This window comes from Cydia splendana, chromosome 21 (assembly GCF_910591565.1).
Source record: "Cydia splendana chromosome 21, ilCydSple1.2, whole genome shotgun sequence".
NCBI classification, from domain to species: Eukaryota; Metazoa; Arthropoda; class Insecta; order Lepidoptera; family Tortricidae; genus Cydia; species Cydia splendana.
In genome coordinates this window covers 7,100,397-7,126,532 of record NC_085980.1, presented here as the reverse complement: position 1 = coordinate 7,126,532, position 26,136 = coordinate 7,100,397, and the positions used below count along the sequence as shown (strand labels likewise).

Here is a 26,136-nt window from a genome sequence, read left to right as displayed (position 1 = left end):
TGTTTAGGCTAGTTTTATTCGTCTCAACAAGATCTTTGACTTAAGATAGTACTCAGGGTCTGATGATGGAGCCGGAAGGTGGTCACCGGTACCAATCAACCATGCAACTAAGCCACTTCGTGTTTGGGCTCGTTTGATTCGTCTCAACAAGATCTTTGGCACAAGATAATACTCAGGGTCTGATGATGGAGCCGGAAGGTGGTCACCGGTACCAATCAACCATGCAACTAAACCACTTCGTGTTTAGGCTCGTTTGATTCGTCTCAACAAGATCTTTGACACAAGATAGTACTCAGGGTCTGATGATGGAGCCGGCAGGTGGTCACCGGTACCAATCAACCATGCCACTAAACCACTTCGTGTTTAGGCTCGTTTTATTCGTTTCTATAAGATCTTTGACACAAGATAGTACTCAGGGTCTGATGTTGGAGCCGGAAGGTGGTCACCGGTACCAATCAACCATGCAACTAAACCACTTCGTGTTTAGGCTCGTTTGATTCGTCTCAACAAGACCTTGGACACAAGGTAGTACTCAGGATCTGATGATGGAGCTGGAAGGTGGCCATGGGTACCAGTCTACCATGTAACTGAACCACTTCGTGTTTGGGCTCGTTTGATTTGTCGCAACAAGATCTTTGACACAAGGTAGTACTGAGGGTCTGATGATGGATCCGGAAGGTGGTGACCGGTACCAATCAACCATGCAACTAAACCACTTCGTGTTTGGCTTCGTTCGATTCGTCGCAACAAGATCTTTGACACAAGTTAGTACTCAGGGTCTGATGATGGAGCTGGACTGTGGCCACGGGTACCAGTCTACCATGTAACTGAACCACTTCGTGTTTGGGCTCGTTTGATTTGTCGCAACAAGATCTTTGACACAAGGTAGTACTGACGGTATGATGATGGATCCGGAAGGTATTCACCGGTACCAATCAACCATGCAACTACACCACTTCGTGTTTGGCTTCGTTCGATTCGTCGCAACAAGATCTTTGACACAAGTTAGTACTCAGGGTCTGATGATGGAGCTGGACTGTGGCCACGGGTACCAGTCTACCATGTTACTGAACCACTTCGTGTTTGGGCTCGTTTGATTCGTCGCAATAAGATGTTTGACACAAGATACTACTCAGGGTCTGATGATGGAGCTGATAGACAGGTACCCGTCGCCACCTTCGCGCTCCATCATCAGACCCTGAGTACTACCTTGTGTCAAAGATCTTGTTGAGATGAATAAAACGTGCCTAAACACGAAGTGGTTTAGTTGCATGGTTGATTGGTACCGGTGACCACCTTCCGGCTCCAACATCAGACCCTGAGTACTATCTTGTGTCAAAGATCTTGTTGAAACGAATAAAACGAGCCTAAACACGAAGTGGTTTAGTTGCATGGTTGATTGGTACCGGTGACCACCTTCCAGCTCCATCATCAGACTCTGAGTATCACCTAGTGTCAAAGATCTTGTTGAGACGAATCAAACGATCCTAAACACGATGTGGTTTAGTTGCATGGTTGATTGGTAATGGTACCTTCCAGCTCCATCATCAGACCCTGAGTACTGTCTTGTGTCAAAGATCTTGTTGAGACGAATCAAACGAGCCCAAACACGAAGTTGTTTAGTTACATGATAGACTGGTACCCGTGGCCACCTTCCAGCTCCATCATCAGACCCTGTGTATCTTCAGTGTCAAAGATCTTGTTGAGACGAATCAAACGAGCCTAATCATGTTACTACATGGTTGATTGGTATCCGTGACCACCTTAATCATCATCAGATCCTCAGTACCAGTTCGTTTTTAAACCCTCGTTGATACAAACTTTACAACCTATAGGTACCAAATGCAATGACGAAACATGTAAATAAGCGAGTAGGTACCTATAATTTCTTTCGAGTAATATACCTTCATAAGTACGAGTATGGGGCTATTCATAAATTACGTCGTTTCAAATGGGAGGAGTGGGGGGGGGGGTCTGGACATCGGATGATGGTAACATGACGTAGGAGGAAACAGATTCATCCGAAGCTTGATTTTTGGATGATTTGAGGGGTGGGGGGGGTCAAAAATCGTCAAAAATAGATGACGTAATTTATGAACAGCCCCTATGTACATTTGCACTGCATTTAGTATTTTCGTACTTACCAAATAACAGTTTTAGAACTTTAAAAGTTAAGTACAGTTAGTGTTGTTATGGTTGATTTCAATATGCTTCGCGAAGGATCAAGAATGTTTAATCCATCATTGTAGTGCGAGTGTGGTAGAAGGGATCGGCATACTGAGCTCGCACGGCCTGCCGCAGCGCGTAAAATACCTAAACTAGCTCAACGCCGAAATGTAATAGCGCTCTTAAATCAGCTTAATGTCATTATAGTATAACAAACTATAATAGATTTACAATGGAAAGGGTTATACAATCACAAGGACGAAATTGATTCGCGCATCTAACTAAGTACAGAGTTTTAGCATATTACGCACAAAGCTAAAATATAAGTGTTAAAAGCAAAAATTTCCTTTAGTTTATTACTTTGTTGGGTTAAATTGTGATAGTCATGAGCTGACGAGGTTACGATCACTTAATGACCGGCTTTGAATGAAGAACACATCCGCCCGGCCAGAGATCTTTTGTGTATTTTTAAGACATGTTCAGTGAATAGGTATTACACAGATATTAAGACAGTTTCCGGGTGGTGCTGTATGGAGGCATAACATCATACTTACTAAAAATCATAATTAAAATTAGTATGGGTAGCACATCGTAACTGGTGAATTTCCAATATGACTTGGAACTCCAGTAGCCGTTTAAGAAGTGTAACACTCTTGCGGTAGATGTCGCTAAGGGTCCCCTTGACCTATAATATGGTGGAAAGATTTGCTGGCTATGGATGAGGTCTTGGTGGCTCAGATGGCAGAGCGCTGGAGTATCGATCCAGAGGGTCTTGGTGGCTCAGATGGCAGAGCGCTGGAGTATCGATCCAGAGGCCGTGAGTTCAAGTCTGACCCAAGACAGTAATTTTTCCACTTTTAAATTTGTTCTAAGCTAAATAGCATCGTTCGCAGACGTTTCTGCTTGTTAAAAATTAAAATCATACTTACTACTCGTATCATGAGTTCCAGAATCATTCGTTTTGTTTTTGAATATGTACAATGATAGAGCCTCATAAAGATACAGCACCATATCCTGTTTTAAATAAGGGTTCCTTTTGTACCTTTTTGGTACGGAACCAAAAATATTAAGCTTGGTTAGATCTGTAAGTAAATTTTCTCTCACGGCTCATCTCGTCTCGTATTTCAAGCTATTTTTGAGTTACTGAGGGAATATTTTAAAAGTCATGAACGATACCCAAATCACTAATAATATAATAATTAGATAATATTTGATTAATTATCACGAACAAATTTATCTCCCGTGCACGCGGTCACGTATACGAGATAAGAAGATAATAGCCGCTAAATTGCAAGCGGTGGTATCAAATATTATAAGTAGAGTAGGTAATAGGTAAAAGGACTTAATATTAGTATCTGATATAGATTTAGATAATCCTTAATCTTTACTATATCTCTTGCGAAATTGCAAGATTAATCTGTACACGTGTAGCTAAATTCTATATGCAGATAAGTTGTTTTAGTAAGTCTTGCAGTTTCTTTCGGAAAGCGTTTGGTGAAGTGGAATTGTTGTAAAGTCGGTTCTTTTTTTGTTTAAAAATTTACGCGATAGTATTAGTGATTTGGGATAATAAGCTGGGATGACTGAAGCTTTATTTTAGTGTACAAGGTCAAAGAAGATTATTGATTACGTTTAGGTATTTTGTAACGAAAACTACATTTATGCGATTCAAGAAAATTTAAGTGGTCTCGTCGATATGGACTGTATAATTTATCAGGGGCAGCGAAGAGAATAATAAGCGGATTGTCCCGAATGCATTTCAAATTTTAGAGGAAAAATAAGATGATGATGATGACTGTGAAAATGTGTGCTGCTTGAATGGCGGAACGTCAGAATATGAATTAAGAGTCTAATATGTTTCAGTGGGGTGGAGGGGCGGATAGGGCGCAAGCGGGGAACAGGAAAACCCAGACGCAGCTTTTTGGAGCAAGTGAAAGCAAAAGTAGGGGTCGTGTCGTAGCAAAAAAGTCAAAGAGCTGGCGCAAGATAGGGAAAGCTAGAAGAGACTCCACCGACAAGAGAATAACTCTTAAATTAATGATGATGATGATGGACTAGTTAGTACTCCGTTGTAAACCCTTTTTTCAATAGGGTAAACCCTATTGTAAGTACATTTTCAAGGGAGCCACCAACTGCCAACAAGGGTGGTCAATGTCTGATATTGTGACTACCAAAGTCTCAATCTTTTGGCGTTTCACCGAGACCTTAGGAAAGTAGGCACAAGGTGGATAACGATATATGTACATATGTAGTATGTGTATATGTTTTATGTATACTTGTAGCCGGTTTGACAGCCTCTCACTAAGATAACAATTGCGACATATAAGCAACAGTAGCGGTTAGCCATGACGGGCTTGGCAGTAATCAATTAAGTGTCAAAATGCCCACTTGGATTTATCGACACATGGTTTAATTACCCTTGGTAATTCAATTAGGAACCTCTAAACAACAGCTGTAGTCAGGGGAATTTTAAATCAGAAAGTGTACCAATAGTGCCGATACCGCATAGCACCAAGTCTTAAAGGATTTAAAATGGATTTATTTGTACGGCTACTTCGAAAGTGTTGGTTAAATCTTTTTAATTGAGGAACCATGTCCTCCTTTATAGAGTAAAAAAATACATTAAAAAAAAACACACCTGACCTAAAAACAAGTATTTTTAAAAGAACTTCTATATATAATACTTCTGTGTGGGTCTTTTTTTGTGCCAACCATTGCATAATTTTGTTGTAATTCGTGGATAATGTCGTTGGCTATGCATTAAGTTAATTTTTATTGTAGTACTAAATGTAACATTATTAGATTGTATAGTTTTTGTTATCCCTCAAAATCCTAAAATAAATACCATAATAGATTTGAAAGATTATAAATATATAAAAGATCTGACCTTGTGACAGTTATCCCTAAATGCTTAGTCAGATGTCCAAAATAAATATTGGTATGCCCGTTAATAATTTCATTGGATCAAGAACGCCCAAGGGCGCCAAGAATAAAGTGTTAATTACAGTTTCCTTCCACTGAAGGTGGATATAACTGAAATTGCTTTTGCGTGACCAACGCGAGTGATGGTTATATCCGACCGACGGTTGGTTGGTTACATAGTTATGTTGTTATTATGATAAATTGATACTCTATAGTAGATTAACGATGTCTGAACAAATATACTTTGCACTTAAAGAATATGTATAGAAATCTAGATAGTACTCATTGAAATACAGACTAATTTTTAATTAGGTACGATTTTATGGATATAAATAAATATTATAGGACATTCTTACACAGATTGACCAAGTCCCACAGTAAGCTCAAGAAGGCTTGTGTTGTGGGTACTCAGATAACGATATATATTATATGTGACGTTCCACGGGAAAAGGTACCTTATGAGGGTTTCTAGTTTCGGAGATATTAAATGTTTTGTAAAGAGGTGAAAAAATGCTCAATTTTTTTTTATTGTGTGATCTGAAACCTTAATGCCTAACGTTTGTTTACCTGTTTTTATTTTTGTTATAAGTTAGTTATAAGCCTAGTAATGTCGTCTCAGAGTTTAGTAGAAAAGGTACCTTATGGAAAAAAGATTGAAAATTCCCAAAAAAACTAGTCAATACGGGAAAAGAAGTTTGGTAGAGAACTGTATTAGCATTCTGCAAAACTAATTTGATAATTTCAGTTCTGGTTGGGGCGCCTCGCAAATATTATAACCGTACATAGACCGACATCACAAATCCAAGTAGACTGCTATTATACCAAAGTTACTCTCGTCAAGTCTTTCTTAACTAGAATAATCTTCATTTGGTTTGGTCGCATGCAGTAAATCAGCCATTGGTTTGCTGAAAAATGCCAATACCCGACGCATTACCTTAAGGAATATCTGAGGTCATTGAACCTCAATGCCGCTTATCTTCAATAGCAACCGAAATATATTATTGATAAGAAATAGACGATTTATACCATCTTAACCCCAAAATATTATTAGTTTATCCTAACTGTTCCATCATCATCATGCCTCATCATGTAACTTGACCACAAGGTACCTTTTCATTACATACAAATTATTGGTCTTTTTTAAGATTATTATGACGAAGAACTAATTAAATTGGGGGCAGTTTAATGTAAATTAATATTTTCTATTCATAAAAGATAAACTATAATATGATTGATATTTTGTAGTGATGTATTATTAGATTTATTTCCATAAGGTACCTTTTCGTAAATGTATGGAGCAAATACTGTTATTGTTATGTAAGTTTAAAGTGGCATAAGGGGTTAAATATAGTATTTAGTTGGGGTTTTAGGATTTATTTCATTTGAATGACAGAATTTCTTTCATATGTGCTCAGAAAAATTGATTGTGTGTCACATTAAAAGTAAAAATATTCAATTTTGTGATTTTATATGAAAAAGTCAGAAAATACATTTTCACCTCTAAATCGGTATTGTTTTTTGCTTAAACTGTCTGTCAGTGTCGTTTTCTAATAGATAAAATTTAAATCTTGAGAGCTCATTGCAATCAATCGTGAAAATGAAATAAAACTTTATTTTCAAGAGATTGGTTAGTATACACATAAATCAGTCGATATCAAAAGTTTCTATTTGCATTACAGAACAAGTCGCAATATTTTTTTAATCTCAGATATATAAGGCATTATTATTTGTAGTCAACTATGTAACTTACTTCAGGAACATAGTTTTTTAGGCGGCTAAACTTAAAACTTCTCTATCGTAAAGTTGCTCATTTCACAACATTATTTTCAAAAAATCATATCTCTGTAACTACGCAACCTAGAAGGTTGATCTTTTGTGTTATCGATAGCTTATTTATTGTAGATTACTGGGGTATGCATAACTCCATACCCGCCATAAGGTACCTTTGACCGTGGGACGTCACATATATATACTTAAATACAAAGAAAACAACCATGACTCAGGAACAAATATCAGTGTCAGCACACAAATAATTGCCCTTACTGGGATTCGAACCCAGGACCATCGGCTTCACAGGCAGGGTCACTAATCACTACCCACTAGGCCAGACCGGTCGTCAAGATATATCAAAATATGAACACCCCCGGGGTCGACTTATGGAAGCAAAATTGTTTAAGTAAGTCATTAATAAGACGACTAAAGTCTTACTTTCCTAAACAATCCACTCAGCCACTGGTTGACAGGGTGATGAAGAATTTAATAAGGCCTTATAACGCAGCGTTCGTTGTCAACCGAAGGCCTAGGCCTAGAAAATTTAGCGCGTGAAAATAGGCTCCCTTCCACTCCTTAATACCACCCTTGATTGGTGGAGGCTGGGTGGTCAAAAACTGTATCAAAAATATCACTTGTTCTAATTCTAACATGCTTATGCGTTGCATGCAACCCTGCACAATTCACTAAAGGAAAACAATGGAACATAATAATAGGTATATGCAATAAACAATTACATTCCGCGTGAGAAGAATCGAAGAATGAAATCAAGATACACATACGAGAAATAATGAGTTTTAAAACTGTTACCATTATAAATGTATTTTTTTCCAGATTAATGAATTTAATGAGTTTATTGGCCAATTACTGGGCCGATATCTCCAACCTTCAAGAGCTGAGATGCCTACTTGTGTTTAAACAGCTTAAACTGTATTAAACATTGAGCTTTTCTTGTGTAGTTACTGTAGGTCCATTACCTAATGGAGAGGGTATCGGTTCAAAAGGGTATTCATTACTCCGGCGTTGGCAAACTTTTGAGAAGAAGACCCATCTGGAGAAAAAATCGCCAGATTTTGGAGCTGCAAAGAGCCATAAATATTGGTTTTAATGCTCTTATAACTCTAGGTGTACATCTATTAGGATGACTTGAAAAGTCGTACTTCCCAAGAGCCACATGTACCCCAGGAGGCTCAGGAGCCGCGGTTTGCCGAGGCCTGCTAATAGACTATGAGGTAATTATGCTTTTAGCCTCCGTTCTGTATGGATTCATTACTTGCCGGCTATTGATCCTTCTTAGAAACTATAAGGAACTCCACTGTCTTCAAAGACAATGGCATAAAGCATATAATCACTTGGACAATGGGATAATAAAGGCGTTCTGCAAACACGTTGTTATATAACCTAATATTTACCTCGAAATGCTATCAAGATAGTCAATTTACATAGCTTCTGTAGTAATTAATGGATTTGACAGTCGATATCCGACTGAAAACATTTCTGCTAATGAATTATTAGAATATTATCCAAGAGCAAATGATGAAGAGCATTGAAAAAAATAATAAGAATATTTGAATTTGTAAAGTATGTAATAATGACAATTATGGTGTACCCTTATTTTACCGCCAAATTTTTTGCAGAATTTTGTTATAGAGAAAATAATTCATAGAATAATCGAATCGCACATTTTTGTTACAATTAATTCTGTTTCTTCGATTATTCATTTCAAAGAAACATATTTTATAACTTGATTAAAATTCAGAATATTTATTCAAAGATTTTGAAATAAAATAAAAGACTGACTGTAGAATTATTATTCATTGAATATTATTTGTGCGACACTACAGTTCACAGAATATTAATTTCAACAATTATTATTTTACTAAATTATCTTTCACATACCCGTGGTATTCATTGAAATTGCTAAAAAAGGAGTTTAGGTTACTTTAGAGCTGCAAACCCTAAGAAAACGAACTGCTGCCAGAAAAGTGGGTTAGGTTAGAACGGCCACCCCTAAAAACGAATTCCTTCCAGAGAAGCAGATTGCATTAAATTAACGACTCAATAAATAAAATTCGACTAAATAAATGACTACTCTGTATTAAATTTTGGTGAACCGTATTTCTAAGAAGTGACTTTTGTACAGATCGATGATTCTGTGAAATGAAATGACATGAACAAATTGTTCTTGAAACAAAACTAATGATTTAAATTTTTGGTGAAACATAACTTATCCGAATTAAAATTATTTGAAGTAAATATTTTATGTAAAGATTATTTTGCCATTTGAAATTACTTGAAAAATTTATTGTGAAACGAAAATCTGCAGAAAAGTTGCCGGCAAAATAAAGGTAAACCGACAATTATAAATAGAAAATTCTACGAACGTAAGATGATGTAGATAAAATAAAGTCTGGTTAGTCACGACGTATTTTAACATAGTCACTGTGAGTGTAAAATCCTTGGTGTAACGACATAATTTCCTCATATGAAGTGAACGCAATGGCATGACTTGCAAGATGTAAATCAAAAAGTTGTTGATATTTACAAACATATATTATTTATTACGGGTAGGCGTTAAATTGGACGGAGATAGCACCTTCTCACTCACATGTACAACTAACTAACTACATTTTACGTGTTAAGAATGCACTGAACTTCGAGGTCAATTGTAGTTAAACGAAGCTTCAAGGAACGTGTTGTATGATAAGATTGATAAGAATCATTGACATAAATTGCAAAATCACGACTCTCGTACTGATCAAGGGAAATTATGACAATGTTACACATATACACCACTATGCACATATATCACTAGTAATTTGATGATCGACGAACATTGAATAAGGATGGTTAACCAGTCTAATCATAGTACACATGATTGTTTGAGTGTATTATGACACTGACAGAGGAGCAATGAACCCTGATCTCACAACTGACGCTAAGGCGTTCAAAACATGGATTTGAATATTTATGCTCATGATGATTTTCCTCGTGGTTTGGCTAAAAAGTATGTGGTAAGTAGTAGTTGATGATTCACGAATTATTTAGTTTTGTTTCAACTGATGTTCAGTACAAATTTCGTGCCAGCGCCAGTGCCAGGAGCCTGGCCACGACACTGCGCGATTGGCTTCGGCTAAGGCTAACGAAATTGATCCTTTGTTGGTCTTAAATAAATTTAATTTAATTTAAGGCGACAACCATAGGTTGGAGCAAGACACAGCGATCGGACCTTTCGTTCCCACCTATGGTTTTCGCGTTAGCCGAAGCCAGTCGCGCAATGTCGTGGCCAGGCCGTTATAGCTATGAGCATGGTCTAATAAAACATGGTCTTCCATTCCCAGAGTGACACGGGCTTAGGTACGTCACAATAACATTGCCACTTTATTTCAACATAACATGTTACATGGGTACATTATACCTATGGTTAATAAGTTAAAATATTTCTTTATAATTTTATAATTTTCATTTATATGTATTTTAACTTAAATTTTACAATAACACGTCATTTTTAATTACTCGTTAGCAATATCTTCCGATTCACGAAAGAAACTTCAGACTTTCGGGTAATTCTGTTTATACTACTGGCAACACAGGATAGCGCTGTGCACATTTGACAATTCGGATCTAGATAACTTCATGCCCTGACCGTCATCCTTGTCGAACGCGTGTTAATTGTTATTTCCTTCTCGCTCAGAGTCAGCAGTCGCAGTGTTTTCCAAACTTTTCACGTCGTAAGCTTGGTAATTAATGTGTAACTGTGAATTAGTTTTTTAAACGTTTGTCTTGTATAGATAAATAAAGTTTAATTTAATACATTAGATTTGTTTTATTTTACTATGTTTCTACATGAATAACTTAAAATTAATGCCGTTAAAATAATTTTCACCGTTGGTTAAAATTCTCCCACATTTCAAAGTTTGAGAACCTGTAAACAGCATGATGACGTAGGCGCGTGTCAAGTTAGGTCATACGCGAATCTCGGAATGGAGTACCAGGCGGAGTATATTATTATACCATGGCTATGAGAGACTTAACACGGATTTAAGCTGAAGGTGAAGGTCGTGCATTAAACTGTTGTGGAATACTCTGTCATTGTTTTCTATAAGTAACTAATTAGCGTAATTAGCAGTGATCGTACATTTTCCAGCATTTTTGGTGCAGCAGAGTGGTGTTAACGGAATTGGTATAGATAATTTCAACTGAAATGGTAAATTAAGGTTAATATTAACGTAATTAACGCTAATTAATCATTAGGGTTGAAGTTATTTATACCAATTCCGGTAACACCACTCCGCTGCACCAAAAATGCTGGAAAATGTAGGTACGATCATTGCTAATTAGGTACAAAGCGGAAATTAATCTATTACCAAAATGACACATTACACGGAGTTTTTAATAATTGATCACTTTGATCAGTATAGGTATTATATTTGGATGAAGGTCATAGGACTGATTGATTAGCAAATACCTAAGCCGATTACGGAAACCATTTTTTCCTTAAGTAAGTATAAAATAATTAATGCCTACGCGTAGGGTCTTATCCAGTGGTCTGGTATTATAAATGAAAACTAATTTCTGATGATTTATTGGTTACAACATAAATTTAGGTATGAACTTGCATGTATTATGGTACAGTCAGCGTCATATAGTAGGCACTAAGCAGCATCCAAAGTATTCAAATAGTTCGGTAAGTACACCATATAATTTGTATGGCGTACCGAACTATTTACGACCGAATACTTTGGATGTTACCTACTATACGACGCTGAGTGTACATTCAGCATCAAATGGATTTGGATAATGTCGGCTACATACACGTAACTCACCTTTGTTACCATATAAATTAGGATGTATTACGATATACAGTGAAACCTGGTTAATTGGCACCTGGATAAATGGAAAACCTCAATAATTGCAACCAAAAGTCCGGTCCCGGTCCCTTGAGACCAAAAGGCCTCTATAATTGAAATTTTGGAACCTCTATAATTGCAATTTAGATTTTAGGGCTTTTCGTAATTTTGCCTCTGTAATTGACCACGTCGCAACTAAGACCTCTATAATTGACACTGTGCTAAAAAAATCCGTTATTTTTGCTCTTCTTTTTACCTCTATTATTGGAACGAGTCTTACTTATTACCTCTGTAATTGAAATAATGTAGTTGTAGACAGCAGAAACAATATTTTAATAGCAATGATAATTTTATTTATATCTTCATCCAGAATTCAATTTATTTATTGGGTATCTATCACAGCCTGTAGTAGGTGAAATAGTTTTAATTAAATCAAAAACAAAGTATGCTTTTTACATTCCAATAAAACTTTCTTCTACAATTCAAGGGAATTTTTTAAACCCAAATGATTAATAAGAAAATAAAGTAGTAATTAATGTAGTGTAAAAGTGCAAGTATAGACAGAAGGTATATATAGACCAGAAACCCAGAACGTAAGCGTGTAAATCTACTTTCAATGGTTATTTGCACCTCCATAAAAGAAATTTGTCAGAACGCAACCTCTATTAATGAAAACCTCTATAATTGACACAACGATTTTGTGAACCTCGTTAATTGACACGACCTGCTTAAATGAAAAACCTGGTTAATTGACAAAAAATGGCCGGTCCCTTGAAATTGCAATTATCCAGGTTCCACTGTATTCCACTTTGGCTACACTATTTATTTGATGCTGACTAACTATAAGAACGATAGTGAAAAACGTGGGTTCAAGTTCGGTTTCTTACTACTTCTTACTATAAAAATAAAAAAAAAATAAAAAAAAAATAAAAAAAAAATAAAAAAAAAATAAAAAAAAAATAAAAATAGCCTTTATTCCACCATAATTACATTTTTTACATTTCCTTTGCATGCATGATTACATTTTTTAGTTGCATATATTATTTTATTTTGTTGTATTTAAAATATAGAATTGTATAAGATACTAGTATAGGTATTATTCATAAAATATAAAAGATTCAATTTGACATTCAATTTCGATTCCATTTCCATTATCTATTTTTATCACAGTCATTTACATTTAAAGCCATTTTTACTATTATATCTATCAAATATATCATATTAATATTAGTATAAATTTATTAATTAACAGTACCTACTTAACATTAATTTCAAATACTTAATTTAACTATCCTTCATTAATTATGGAAGTCGCCTCTTTGGCGCAGGCCTCCCCCAGTGTTCTCCATGTGTCTCTATCTTGAGCTAGTCTTCTCCATACTGTTCCACAACGTTTTTTGAATATGTCTGCCCATCGTGTCTTTGGGTGACCTTGCTTTCGTGTTCCTTTTTCTTTTGGTGGGGTCCATTCTATGATTTTCCTTGTCCATCTATTATCGTTTATTCTACTAATATGTCCAGCCCACTTCCATTTCAATCTTCGTATTCTCTCTATGATGTCAGTTACTTTAGTTTTCTTTCTTATATAATCGTTTCTTACTCGGTCTGATATTCTAATTCCTAGCATACTACGTTCCATCTTTCTCTGTTCCATAGCTAGTTTTGATTCATGTTCTTGTCGTAGAGCCCATGTCTGGCAGCCATATGTTAGACAAGGCAGAATTGCAACTTCGTATAATTTTCTTTTTGTATTAATAGATATGTCCTTATTTTTCATAATTTCTCGTAAGCTCCAGTACTTTCCCCAAGACAGGGCAATTCTACGTTTTATGTCTTTATCAGTCTGTTCTTCCAAAGATATCAGCTGGCCTAAATATATATATTCTTTGACATATTCTATTTCCTTGTCATCTACGTAGATTCTTCTCTTTGGACCATTAGACATAATTTTTGTTTTCGAAGTATTTATTAATAAGCCCACTTTTTTACTTTCGTTCACTACGTCTTGTAACATTTCTTCTAGTTGGTTAGGATCTTCCGCAAAAATTACAATATCATCCGCGAAACGTAAGTTGTTTAGGTATTCTCCATCAATTTTTAGTCCTTTGTTGTCCCAGTTAAGATTTCTAAAGATCATCTCCAGCACTGAACAAAATATTTTTGGGGATATTGGATCACCTTGACGAACACCTTTTTTAATAGGGAAAGCTCTTCCTTCCCTTTCTAGTTTGATCTTTGCTGTAAGGTTTACGTACATGTTATACAGTAGTTCTATGTAATGCTCTTCTATTCCTTGCTGTGCTAGTGCTTCCCAGATTGCGACATGTTCTAATGAATCAAATGCTTTCGTAAAGTCAATAAAGCATAGATATATAATTCTTCTATATTCATTTGATTTTTCCACAATCTGTGTGACAACCTGTATGTGGTCTGTGGTTGAGAACCGTTTACGAAACCCGGCTTGTTCTCGGGGTTGATTTTCATCCAATTTCTTCGTAAGGCGGTTCAATATGATTTTTGAGAATATTTTATATATATTGGACATTAGACTTATCGGCCTATTCTACTTCTTACTACATATACCAAAATAAGGAAGAAGAACCAAGGAAGCGTAGGGGTGGACTTATGGCCACGCTTTGGGTGGATAGAATAACGTCAGAGACAAACGCCACATTCCAGGCTAGCATGCACTGGGCCCAAGAGCGAGCGGCTTGGAGAGCACTGGTGAAGTGTCGACATTCGTCACGTCCCTCAGCCATGAGGATACGACAAGGAAGAAGAATACCAAAATACACATGAATGCATATTTTATGCCATTCAAATCTGGGTGTACCCATTGAATATTTTAAATAACATTTTCATATTCCTTAACGTTTGCCCTAGTTATTTCCACCGATTTTCAACATTAAAAGACACATTATTGGCTTGAAATGTAGGTATTAAACATACTATTGGCTTAAACAACACTTCTTGGCAAATTGCGTATTTATAGAAAACAGCGCAATATTAACCCTTGACCCGTTGAATTGTTACGCTACATAATCGCGATCGACTGGATAATTTATATTGTGACGTATTATTATGTCTGAGTCGTTTGTACGAAGACCTTGTTGGCAAAACCAGCATAATGGTGGAAGGAGCTATCAGGTTATTTGACAAAGTCATATGTGAATTAATGTCGACAAAAGTTAATATCTCAGCCACATTATGCGCTGTAATAGTTTTTAATCATGTTAGCACGCATTTAATACATTATCTAATTGATATGAATTAGAGGTGAAATTATATATATATATATAGGTTTATCTTTAGTGTAAGGACATGATTTAAGTACGAACATCAAAATTGTATGTCATATAGGTATATCTTATCGCGTAATACTTAAACAATTGTTCTTCGAAATGGCAGTTCATAAATCGGTGGCTGTTTAAGGAAATGCCACTTTAATTAACTCACATTTATATAGACGGTTCTATCGCGAATTTATATTATTACCTTTTTTTTACAGACGTTAAAAAGAATCTATTATTCATTAAGTAATAAAGGTAATAAAATGAATTCTCGATAGACCCGTCTACACAGATATGAATACATAAATATCTGTGCCCGTCTATAAATGTGAGTTAATATGTGACGTTCCACGGGAAAAGGTACCTTATGAGGGTTTCTAGTTTCGGAGATATGAAATGTTTTGTAAAGAGGTGAAAAAATGCTCAATTTTTTTTTATTGTGTGATCTGAAACCTTAATGCGTAACGTTTGTTTACCTGTTTTTATTTTTGTTATAAGTTAGTTATAAGCCTAGTAATGTCGTCTCAGAATTTAGTAGAAAAGGTACCTTATGGAAAAAAGATTGAAAATTCCCAAAAAAACTAGTCAATACGGGAAAAGAAGTTTGGTAGAGAACTGTATTAGCATTCTGCAAAACTAATTTGATAATTTCAGTTCTGGTTGGGGCGCCTCGCAAATATTATAACCGTACATAGACCGACATCACAAATCCAAGTAGCCTGCTATTATACCAAAGTTACTCTCGTCAAGTCTTTCTTAACTAGAATAATCTTCATTTGGTTTGGTCGCATGCAGTAAATCAGCCATTGGTTTGCTGAAAAATGCCAATACCCGACGCATTACCTTATGGAATATCTGAGGTCATTGAACCTCAATGCCGCTTATCTTCAATAGCAACCGAAATATATTATTGATAAGAAATAGACGATTTATACCAGGTTAACCCCAAAATATTATTAGTTTATCCTAACTGTTCCATCATCATCATCATGCCTCATCATGTAACTTAATCACAAGGTACCTTTTCATTACATACAAATTATTGGTCTTTTTTAAGATTATTATGACGAAGAACTAATTAAATTTGGGGCAGTTTAATGTAAATTAATATTTTCTATTCATAAAAGATAAACTGTAATATGATTGATATTTTGTAGTGATGTATTATTAGATTTATTTCCATAAGGTCCCTTTTCGTAAATGTATGGAGCAAATACTGTTATTGTTATGTAAGTTTAAAGTGGCATAAGGGGTTAAATATAGTATTTAGTTGGGGTTTTAGGATTTATTTCATTTGAATGACAGAATTTCTTTCATATGTGCTCAGAAAAATTGATTGTGTGTCACATTAAAAGTAAAAATATTCAATGTTGTGATTTTATATGAAAAAGTCAGAAAATACATTTTCACCTCTAAATCGGTATTGTTTTTTGCTTAAACTGTCTGTCAGTGTCGTTTTCTAAGGGGTCATCCATTAATTACGTCACACGTTTAGGGGGAGGGAGGGGGTCAAGAAAATGTGACATATTGTGACATGGGGGAGGGGGGAGACACAAACTTTGTGACGTCACTTTAACTTCATCAGTAACCGAAATTTTTTTTTAAATTATTTTATTCGCTGTACATTTAAATAACAAGTTTTTAAAACGATAATCGTTTTTATTCTTTTAATTTTCTTTCCTAAGCACTTTTGGGTTATAAAATTACTAATATTTATATCGTCAAAAATATTTTGATAAAATATTAATAATACTTAGGTACTTACTTAATTCGATTTGGCGATTTCGTAGAAAAAATGTGACGTCACACTAGGGGGGAGGGGTTTGCCAAATGTGACCAAATGTGACAAGGGGGGGGGAGGGGTCAAAAAACCTAGAAATTCGTGTGACGTAATTAATGGATGACCCCTAATAGATAGAATTTAAATCTTGAGAGCTCATTGCAATCAATCGTGAAAATGAAATAAAACTTTATTTTCATGAGATTGGTTAGTATACACATAAATCAGTCGATATCAAAAGTTTCTATTTGCATTACAGAACAAGTCGCAATATTTTTTAAATCTCAGATATATAAGGTATTATTATTTGTAGTCAACTATGTAACTTACTTCAGGAACATAGTTTTTTAGGCGGCTAAACTTAAAACTTCTCTATCGTAAAGTTGCTCATTTCACAACATTATTTTCAAAAAATCATATCTCTGTAACTACGCAACCTAGAAGGTTGATCTTTTGTGTTATCGATAGCTTATCTATTGTAGATTACTGGGGTATGCATAACTCCATACCCGCCATAAGGTACCTTTGACCGTGAGACGTCACATATGTGTTCAAAACGCGAAAGTTTTAAATATTATAATGCCACTTTTCATTTGATATACCCACTTCTAATATTAATGGCATAACAACGCTACCAGTAATTGCCAAGAACGATAAAGGCTGAAGTTCAAGGACTACACGAGGAAAATGAAGAGGAAATAACTAGGATTGCTAGGAATGAACATATTTACCTATAGGTAGAGTTAGAAATAGATGCCTCAACCTCACTGTCCAAGGCCCTAGATCACGCGGCCGCGGTAGGCTTAAGAAGCGCTGGCTGGACGTCGTGACAGCGGACATGGAAGAGAACAATCTCACACCTGAGGATGCCGAAGACCGGGCAAAGTGGAGAAGACTGAGCAGGAAAGCGGACCCTGGCGCTAGGCCGGGAAAACGTGTTACCTTAAACGTCATAATTTCATAAAAGTTTTACGTTTAAAATAACACTTGCACTACGTGGGCTATCAAAATCGCTGCATACTTTTCTTGGTCTAACTATACGAAGGTATTTATGAATGTTATCTTTACATAATTATAATAATCGCTTTCGATATCGATAACTGCAAAGTTGTCAGACAGATTTACGATATGTTAATTTAAAGATTTGAAATCGATATAAAATTCAATGTAAAAATTTTGGCATGCATCGGTAGAATGCTGTCACAAGAGAATAATTTAATTATTATTAGCCGCTATTTTTCCTGAATTTCTCAATTTTTCTCTTTTATTCGTATAGTCAGCTGCAGAGAAAAAGGTACCACCCCTGCATAGCAGTTTGTATCAAGTGCTGCCATGTTCACTTTGCTCTAGGACTTTATTACCAAAGCATTTTTGATTTAGCAAAATGTGACTGGTAACTACGGTCAATAATGTCAATATATCCGGAACTGTCATTAAAAACAAGTCGACTTCGCTTTACAACGCAAATTTATGCCGAGAGGGCCCCCTTTGCAAGGATGTGATGATATGGGTCAACTGCTGATGCTTAATATATGTATATGCTATTATACCATTCATATATGAATATCCTAGTTGTGCCCGTATGACCAATGAATATCCTAGTTGTGCCCGTATGACCAGCCGCGTAAGAATTGGTCTGTTTCATTTGTACTCCTCCCTATTTTATGTAACATTTGCTAAACTTTACTAAAATCTGTTCGGTTTAGTAGCAGTGAAAAAGTAACAGAAAGACTATTATTGGAAGCAGTGTAACTGAAATCTCTTACTTAGACCATCATTCTAGAATGTAGAGCAGATACTAAAATTACAGTTTGACATTCTACAACCAAATCCCTGCCTTTCCACTAAAATGACAGATTATTCGGGCAATTGGGGCAAAGGAACTGTCATTTTAGTATCTGGAATATAAATAGAGATGTACATATTGTTTTCCATCGTATTATTTTCTCGGAAACGTTCGTATTTGTCATGCTACTTCGGTCAACCTCGGTACTTTTTGTAGCAAGACACGTTCGTACGTTTCCGTGAAAATACGATGGAAAATAATTATGCACTACATCTGTAAAGCTCGGTTTTCCTAGGATAGAGGATAATATAGAGGCCGTCTCCATGCAAAATAATACGGCTAAATATGTCGTAGTATTTTGTATGGAGACGGCCGCTATATTACGGCATCGCTATCCTAGGAAAACCGAGCTTTACAGGCGGTCTAGCATGAGTTGCGTTCTCGCGCGACTCCATAGGTACATCAAGCGCGAGTATGGACTCGAACCAGAGTTTTACAAAGGATTGACGTTGATTACTTTGTGACATTACATTACATTCTGACCTACGTGTTTTCGGCTCCGAGATATGTTCCAATAAAAAATTACCTCATTAAAGTTCGTAAAGCAAGCAAGACGAGTTCTAATCGACATTAATTTGGCAACCAAATTTATCTACGAGCCACAGCGTCTTACAACAACATTGTGCAAACTGGCAAGTCATCTCAATTTGTTTCGATGCTGTAATCTGACAAGTTTCGATATTATTTTACCTTATAATGTCATGGTATTAAAAGAATATTATAAGTAGGTATACTTTATGCGATTTTATTTGTCACCTTTGATTCACCCAATTGATGATGATTTTTAGTATATTGTATGTTGAACCCTGTTTTCAAAAACTTTTCTTTCTTAATGTTTCATTTTTAAGTTTATAACTTCAATTGTTTTTGTTATGTAAGTACTGCGTTGTGTGTCAGTATTTATATTTATTAAATTGACTGTTTTATCTAAAGATTAAAGTAATGTTGGTCCAAAAACTTTGAATAAGATACAAGGTTTACAATGCTATACCTATAGCACCTATAGAGGATGCATTGAAGTGTTTACACAAGCATGTAATATATCGTATTATCTGCAGCCTACACTATTAAGACAGGTTATTCCTGTTTTGCTTCCGACGCAGTACTTTGATAACATGAGGCATAAATGCTAGCTATTTACTTCAATATGCATATTATGTATTTGAATAGGGAATACCCACCTGCAAGTTCAAAGGTTCCCTTGTTAATTGCAATTAATTATTAAAGGCAGCATGAATGTAGACTTGTGTTCGCATTGTTAAGCCTAAAATGCAGAAAGATAATATACTTAGGTAATCGAATTATACAGATCCGTGTAGGAGTAGTAAATGGAAAATTAAATTGTGCTGAATTTTATTGTTTTACAAGAACAAAAAACAGTAAAGAGTCATACACATCTTTGTTAACACTTTCGCAACCAGGCAAACTTTCAAACAATACCCCAGAAACCGACAGTACTCGCTAGTCGGGCAACGACGTGCAACTCAATGCCGCACGCCGCGAACCCGCTAGTCGGGCAAGCGGCGGACGCTCAGGGCTGTGACAAGTAACTTTCGTATAAGTACGTGGATAAAATTAAATCTGCTGTCTCATCTGTTTAGGCTCCCCGTTTTGTTCTTCTCCTAATTCTAACTCCTATTGATACATACCCGTGTATGCAATTTTACGTAACCAACTAATAAGAATTTTTATTTTGTAATCGCATTAGGTAAAGTAAATAAAAATACAACGTGAAGTAATAAAATATAATAATCAACTGTACCAATTTTTCGACCACATAATAATCAGAAGACTTAAAAAAAATTCTGTTAGTGGCAGTGGCAGCCCTGAGGTAGTGAAGATGCAATGCTTGCCCGCCTGTCGGGCACTTCGGCGTCGCGTGTAGGTTTATTTTATAGCTCTTGCCCGACTAGCGGGTATGCCGGCATCTGAGTAAAGTTTACGAGTGCCCGAGAGTCGGGTACGCGGTGTCGAATGTGTTAATTATCGTCGAAATGTGTTGTAAAAGGTGCCGTTCGCGTGACAAGCAAGCATTTTGCACCAGAATGTGCTGACATATCGATAAAGGCAATCTAAGGTTGTTCAAAGAAGTAATTAGTCTTAACTCACATTTATAGACGGGTCTATCGCGAATTTATTTTATTACCTTTATTTACCGACGTTTCGACACAGGTTTCACTGGTTGTGGTCGCGGTTAACTGTCTATAAATGTGAGTTAAGGGGCCCACTGATTAACAGTCCGCCGGACGTTATCGGCCTGTCAAAATTTTGACAGTTTCGAACAACTGACAGGCCGATACCGTCCGGCGGACTGTTAATCAGTGGGCCCCTTAAATATGTGTTCAAAACGCGAAAGTGTTAAATATTATATTGTAATTAGTCTTCTTTTATAATATAATATCTTTTATAATTTATTAGCAAATAAATTCGACTAATGCCAATTGCCAATTTTTTATTGATAGTTACTTTGACAAACGGTACCTAGGCTAGAAGGTATTAATAAAATTGTTACTTCATTGGCTGATTACTTGATTAGCATAAAATTAACCATAAAAACTTGATGACGTGATGACTTAACCATTCCTTTATTCAAAAGTGCATTATTACCGATAATCGGAATAAATCGATCCATCCGTGCATATCGCACCTTTATTACCGGCAATTTAAACAATTGTCGGTTATATAATAGTTATTTGTTTTACAAGGGGGCAAAGTTGTTGTTTAACCGCTCGTGCTAATATCAAAATGGTTTTAAAGCACGAGGGTTAAACAAAATTTGCCCGCGAGTGAAACACAAAATTTTTCACCACACCAACCCGAAACAAATATTAAATGTAAAATATCAAACAAAATCAAACCAAATCAAATCCAAATGAATGTTATTCAATATTTATCATCCAAAATCATCATTTAAAAGTCAATTCTACCAGCAAACATAAGAAAACAACTCAAAATTTGCATTTGATTACTTTGCCTCACATGTGAATAAAATGCAACCTTGCTATCAGTTTTTGAAGTGCAAAGTAAGCCTTTCCGAGCTGGTGTGGTGAAAATGAAATTACAGATCGTTTGCCGTAATTGGTAGAAAACAGCCACTGTATTGGTAGCCACCGTTTATGAGTATATCTACGAGAAGGATGTTAATTCAAATGTGATACTTTGACGACCGGTCTGGCCTAGTCGGTAGTGACCCTGCCTGCGAAGCCGATGGTCCTGGGTTCGAATCCCAGTAAGGGCATTTATTTGTGTGATCAACACTAATATTTGTTCCTGAGTCATGGGTGTTTTCTATGTACCTATATATAAGTATGTATTTATCTATATAAGTATGTATATCGTCGCCTAGCACCCATAGTACAAGCTTTGCTTAGTTTGGGGCTAGGTTGATCTGTGTAAGATGTCCCCAATATTTATTTATTTACTTGAAGCTTTAGTCAATTCTTTTTGTGATAATTCTTCTTTTTCTTCTTGTCAGAGTGGTCGTGGTTGTCATATCAGGGCCGGTGGAAGCTTCACAATCCGTCGCCATTCCTCCCGTACTGTAGCCCTTCTTGTACATTCATGGAGTGGTTCATTGAGTGCATTTTTGACTAGGTCTGACCAACAGATTGATGATAATACCCGATTAATTTCCTCTAAGTAGTCAATATGATAGTTGGCAAAACTATTATATTTAGACGAAAATTACAAACGGGGTTTGGTTGGTTGATAATGCTGTAACCAGCGTTTTCTATTGTTTGTGCTTAGTACAAACGCAAACTAGATAAGAATGCCCGATATAGAAAACAGTAGGATCTTGTTGAAAATAACCGATAACTGACAGTGAGACGAAATAAACAAACTTGTTCACATCATAAATTGCCTGGCTGCCTACGATAGGGTAACTTGTTGATCAATGAAACACCAAAAGTTCAAACCTTCCTATCTCTGGTGTTTTTAAAGTTATGAGTGTGATATTTCGTATGAAGATAAACAATTTAGTTGGCTATCGTATGGCATATAAGTAGCCCAAAGTACAGTCAGCTTCTCAGAAATGGTCATTTCAATCATTTGTTTGATTGGAACAACGGCCGTATTTGGAACTAAATGTTACTCATAGATTTACTAAGCCGATATTATCTTCTGTTGCAAGACTTGCAAGCAACGAAGAGTTATTATTTATTTAAAAAAAACAACTGTTTATACACATTAATAATACTTAAATATTTTTTAGTATACGCATTCGCCTATTATTGAAAATAGCTTTATTTGTATTGACGTGGTAAGCTAAATAAGTATCTTGATATTAAAAAAATAATAACATTCTCATGAGACAGTTATAATATCCGTAAGTTTATGATCATTGTGAGATAATGATATGTCAGACGCCAGAGGGTCTAAATTGCTGGCATCTTTCTCTATCACTCTAAATACGCCTTAATTGGAGTAAAAGAGGATTTACAATTTGCGAACTTCGCGCTTCGGTTTTCGCGGTACAGTCAGCAGTAGAAGTTGCTAAGCGGGCGAGGTGTTCAAAATTACCTTCACACGCTCTCTTTCTCTTAACAATAAAGTCGCGGCAAGATCATTTTGACCACCTCGCCCGCTTAGCAACTTCTGCTGCTGACTGTACGCCCTCAGTCCTTGTACAGTCACGGAATTTCTCACTTTTAAACTTTATTGCCATTACAATATAATCGAAAAGTGAAAAACACGATCTCTTATTTGTAGAGCCATAAGAGCGAGTCACATATGTTTGCGGCCTTCGAAGAGTAACATAATATTGCACGTGACTGTACAACGGTTGGGTTTTGAGTGGTCGCTATCAGATAGGGGCTATTCATAAATTACGTCATTTTAAATTAGGGGGGGGGGGGGGGGGGTCTGGACATCGGATGACGGTAGCATGAAGTAGGAGGAAATGGGGCCATTTGAAGCATGATTTTTGGATGATTATAGGGGGGGGGGGGGGAGGTCAAAAATCGATGACGTAATTTATGGACAGCCCCATAGTCGTATATTGTCGAGCCTTTTCACATTATTACTATATATATTATAACACATGTTTTATTCTTGTCAGCAGAAGTAAGAAACGGGAAGTCCGAGCATATACATACTGAAATGCGATACTGGAATACCGGACGGGAAAAACCATAAAAAAATTAATAGCTTTGACATCAATTTTCCTCCAGCTAATTAAGTGTAACTGTGAAATAAGGAATATGGTGCGTTTAGGAAGTTGGTGGCATAGGTATAGATTAAAACAATTAAAGTAAATACTTAAACGCCTATGCGAAGTTTGCTCTCCATATAGGTACAGTGTACAGTCGATTCAAACATTTTTATAATTTATTTAAATAAATTAACCTATTAAAATCTGTTACCTACCTACTACATATTTATGGTTTTGACTGTACATACGTTTTTCGTATGAAAATCGGTCACCCATCCAAGTACTGACCACGCCCGACGTTGCTTAACTTTGGTCAAAAATCACGTTTGTTGTATGGGAGCCCCATTTAAATCTTTATTTTATTCTGTTTTTAGTATTTGTTGTTATAGCGGCAACAGAAATACATCATCTGTGAAAATTTCCACTGTCTAGCTATCACGGTTCGTGAGATACAGCCTGGTGACAGACAGACGGACGGACGGACGGACAGCGAAGTCTTAGTAATAGGGTCCCGTTTTACCTTTTGGGTACGGAACCCTAAAAATTAAGGCGGTTAAATAAATGTTAAGGCGGGCGCGGGCACCATAATTAAATTTCGTCGAGTTGTAGCCGCGGTCTTATTTTAAGTCAAGCTGACTAAATCCATTAAATGTAAATATTAATGAAGCCACCTCTTAATGGCTTTAATTTGACCTTGCTAAGCAGAGATAGGATTTTAACAGTCAGCAGCCGAAATTGCTAAGCGGGCAAGGTGTTCAAAATTACCTTGACGCGCTCTTATTCTCTTAACAATAAAGTGGCGTCCAGATCATTTTGAACACCTCGCCCACTTAAAAACTATTGCTGCTGACTGTACGACAATTGTATTCACTGTTAAGCTGTAAGGGGCAGCGTCCAATATAAAGAAATTAGAGCGAGTGGAAGTGTTACATACAAATCTTTACAATCGAATAGACCCTACCTTAATATTTTATGTTGTTTATGCAATAACATATGTTCATTCTGTTCGCGAATTAAATACTGAGTCAGTATGACAATGCGTTTAGACAATAGCATGCCTCTATAAATTAAGTGTAGTTTATAGAACCTTGTAATTTTTCAAGTTCGGTCTGCTGTGTACTGTGTAATGTTCAGGCTACTAGGCCTACTACCGTGAAAATCTAAATACGCAAATTGCGGGGATCTTTCTCTAACACTCTAATTACGCCTTCATTGGAGTAAAAGAGAAAGATTCCCGCAATTGCGAATTTCGGTATTCTCGGTGGCCCCCAGTAGGTATGTTCATAACCGACAACTGTGATGGAGACTAGATGTAAGCAGGATAAATGAAATTCCTTCTCATCTCAGCTCTTTCGCGGTTGCATCCTCAAATCCGTGGTTTGCTCGGTGTGGCCATGTTATTGAGCTATTATTACTATAGAAAAGCCATACTAAACAATGACGTCATATGACACTACAGGACACAATACAGGTCGCAATCGCAGACTGCACCACGCGACAAAAACGTCGTAAGCGCCGAAAATTCAAGGCGCTTACGGGTTTAGGTCGCGAGATTCACGCTCCGCTTCCATGGTTTGTCGTCATAACGACAGCAACTCATGGCGCAAAAACTGGTTCTCTGTGCCGGTTCAATACGTTAATAATAGGTTCAATGAGCCACGATCACAAAAATTTGGATATATATTTTTATGAAAGCAACTGCCATTCAAGCTCCCGACAAACAGAAATAAGTCTTTATAAGCTATTACCTAATATAACCTATATATATATTACCTATTAGCTATTATCTAATGTCGGAAATAGATGCCTCAATCTCACTGTCCAAGGCCCTAGATCACGCGGTAGGCCTAAGAAACGCTGGCTGGACGTCGTGACAGCGGACATGGGGGAGAACAATCTCACACCCGAGGATGCCGAAGACCGGGCAAAGTGGAGAAGACTGAGCAGGAAAGCGGACCCCGGCGCCAGGCCGGGAAAACGCTAGGTCGAAGAAGAAGCTATTACCTAATACATCTACCTTTTCGTCGGAGGCTTTCTGATGAGTGGGAAAGAGAGGTACTTATATGTTATTTCCCACTCTCCCTTAGAAGCAAAATAGCAAAAAAGTGATGAAAAGGTAACTTAGAAGTTTATTACATTTAACTAAAAGGATCGGTTTGCGTGACGATGTTTTCCTTCGCAGAAAAGTTTGGAGTAAACATAAAATAATTAATGCAATTAATGAAATTTACGACGTAACTTACTTATACGCACGTATTATTATTTGTTTACGTTACGACTGGTTATGCTATTCAAACGCTATTGCGTTTCGCAATAACTACACGCATACTCTTCTGCCTCTTCAACCAGTAAACGTTATA

At 36.3% G+C, this 26,136-nt stretch overlaps 1 protein-coding gene across 1 annotated transcript in view; it reads right to left on the bottom strand.

Annotated features, from left to right (window-relative positions):
• The window catches only part of LOC134801182 (ileal sodium/bile acid cotransporter-like), a 63,364-nt gene that overhangs the window by 36,318 nt on the left and 910 nt on the right, over nucleotides 1-26,136 (bottom strand). The window lies entirely within an intron of this gene.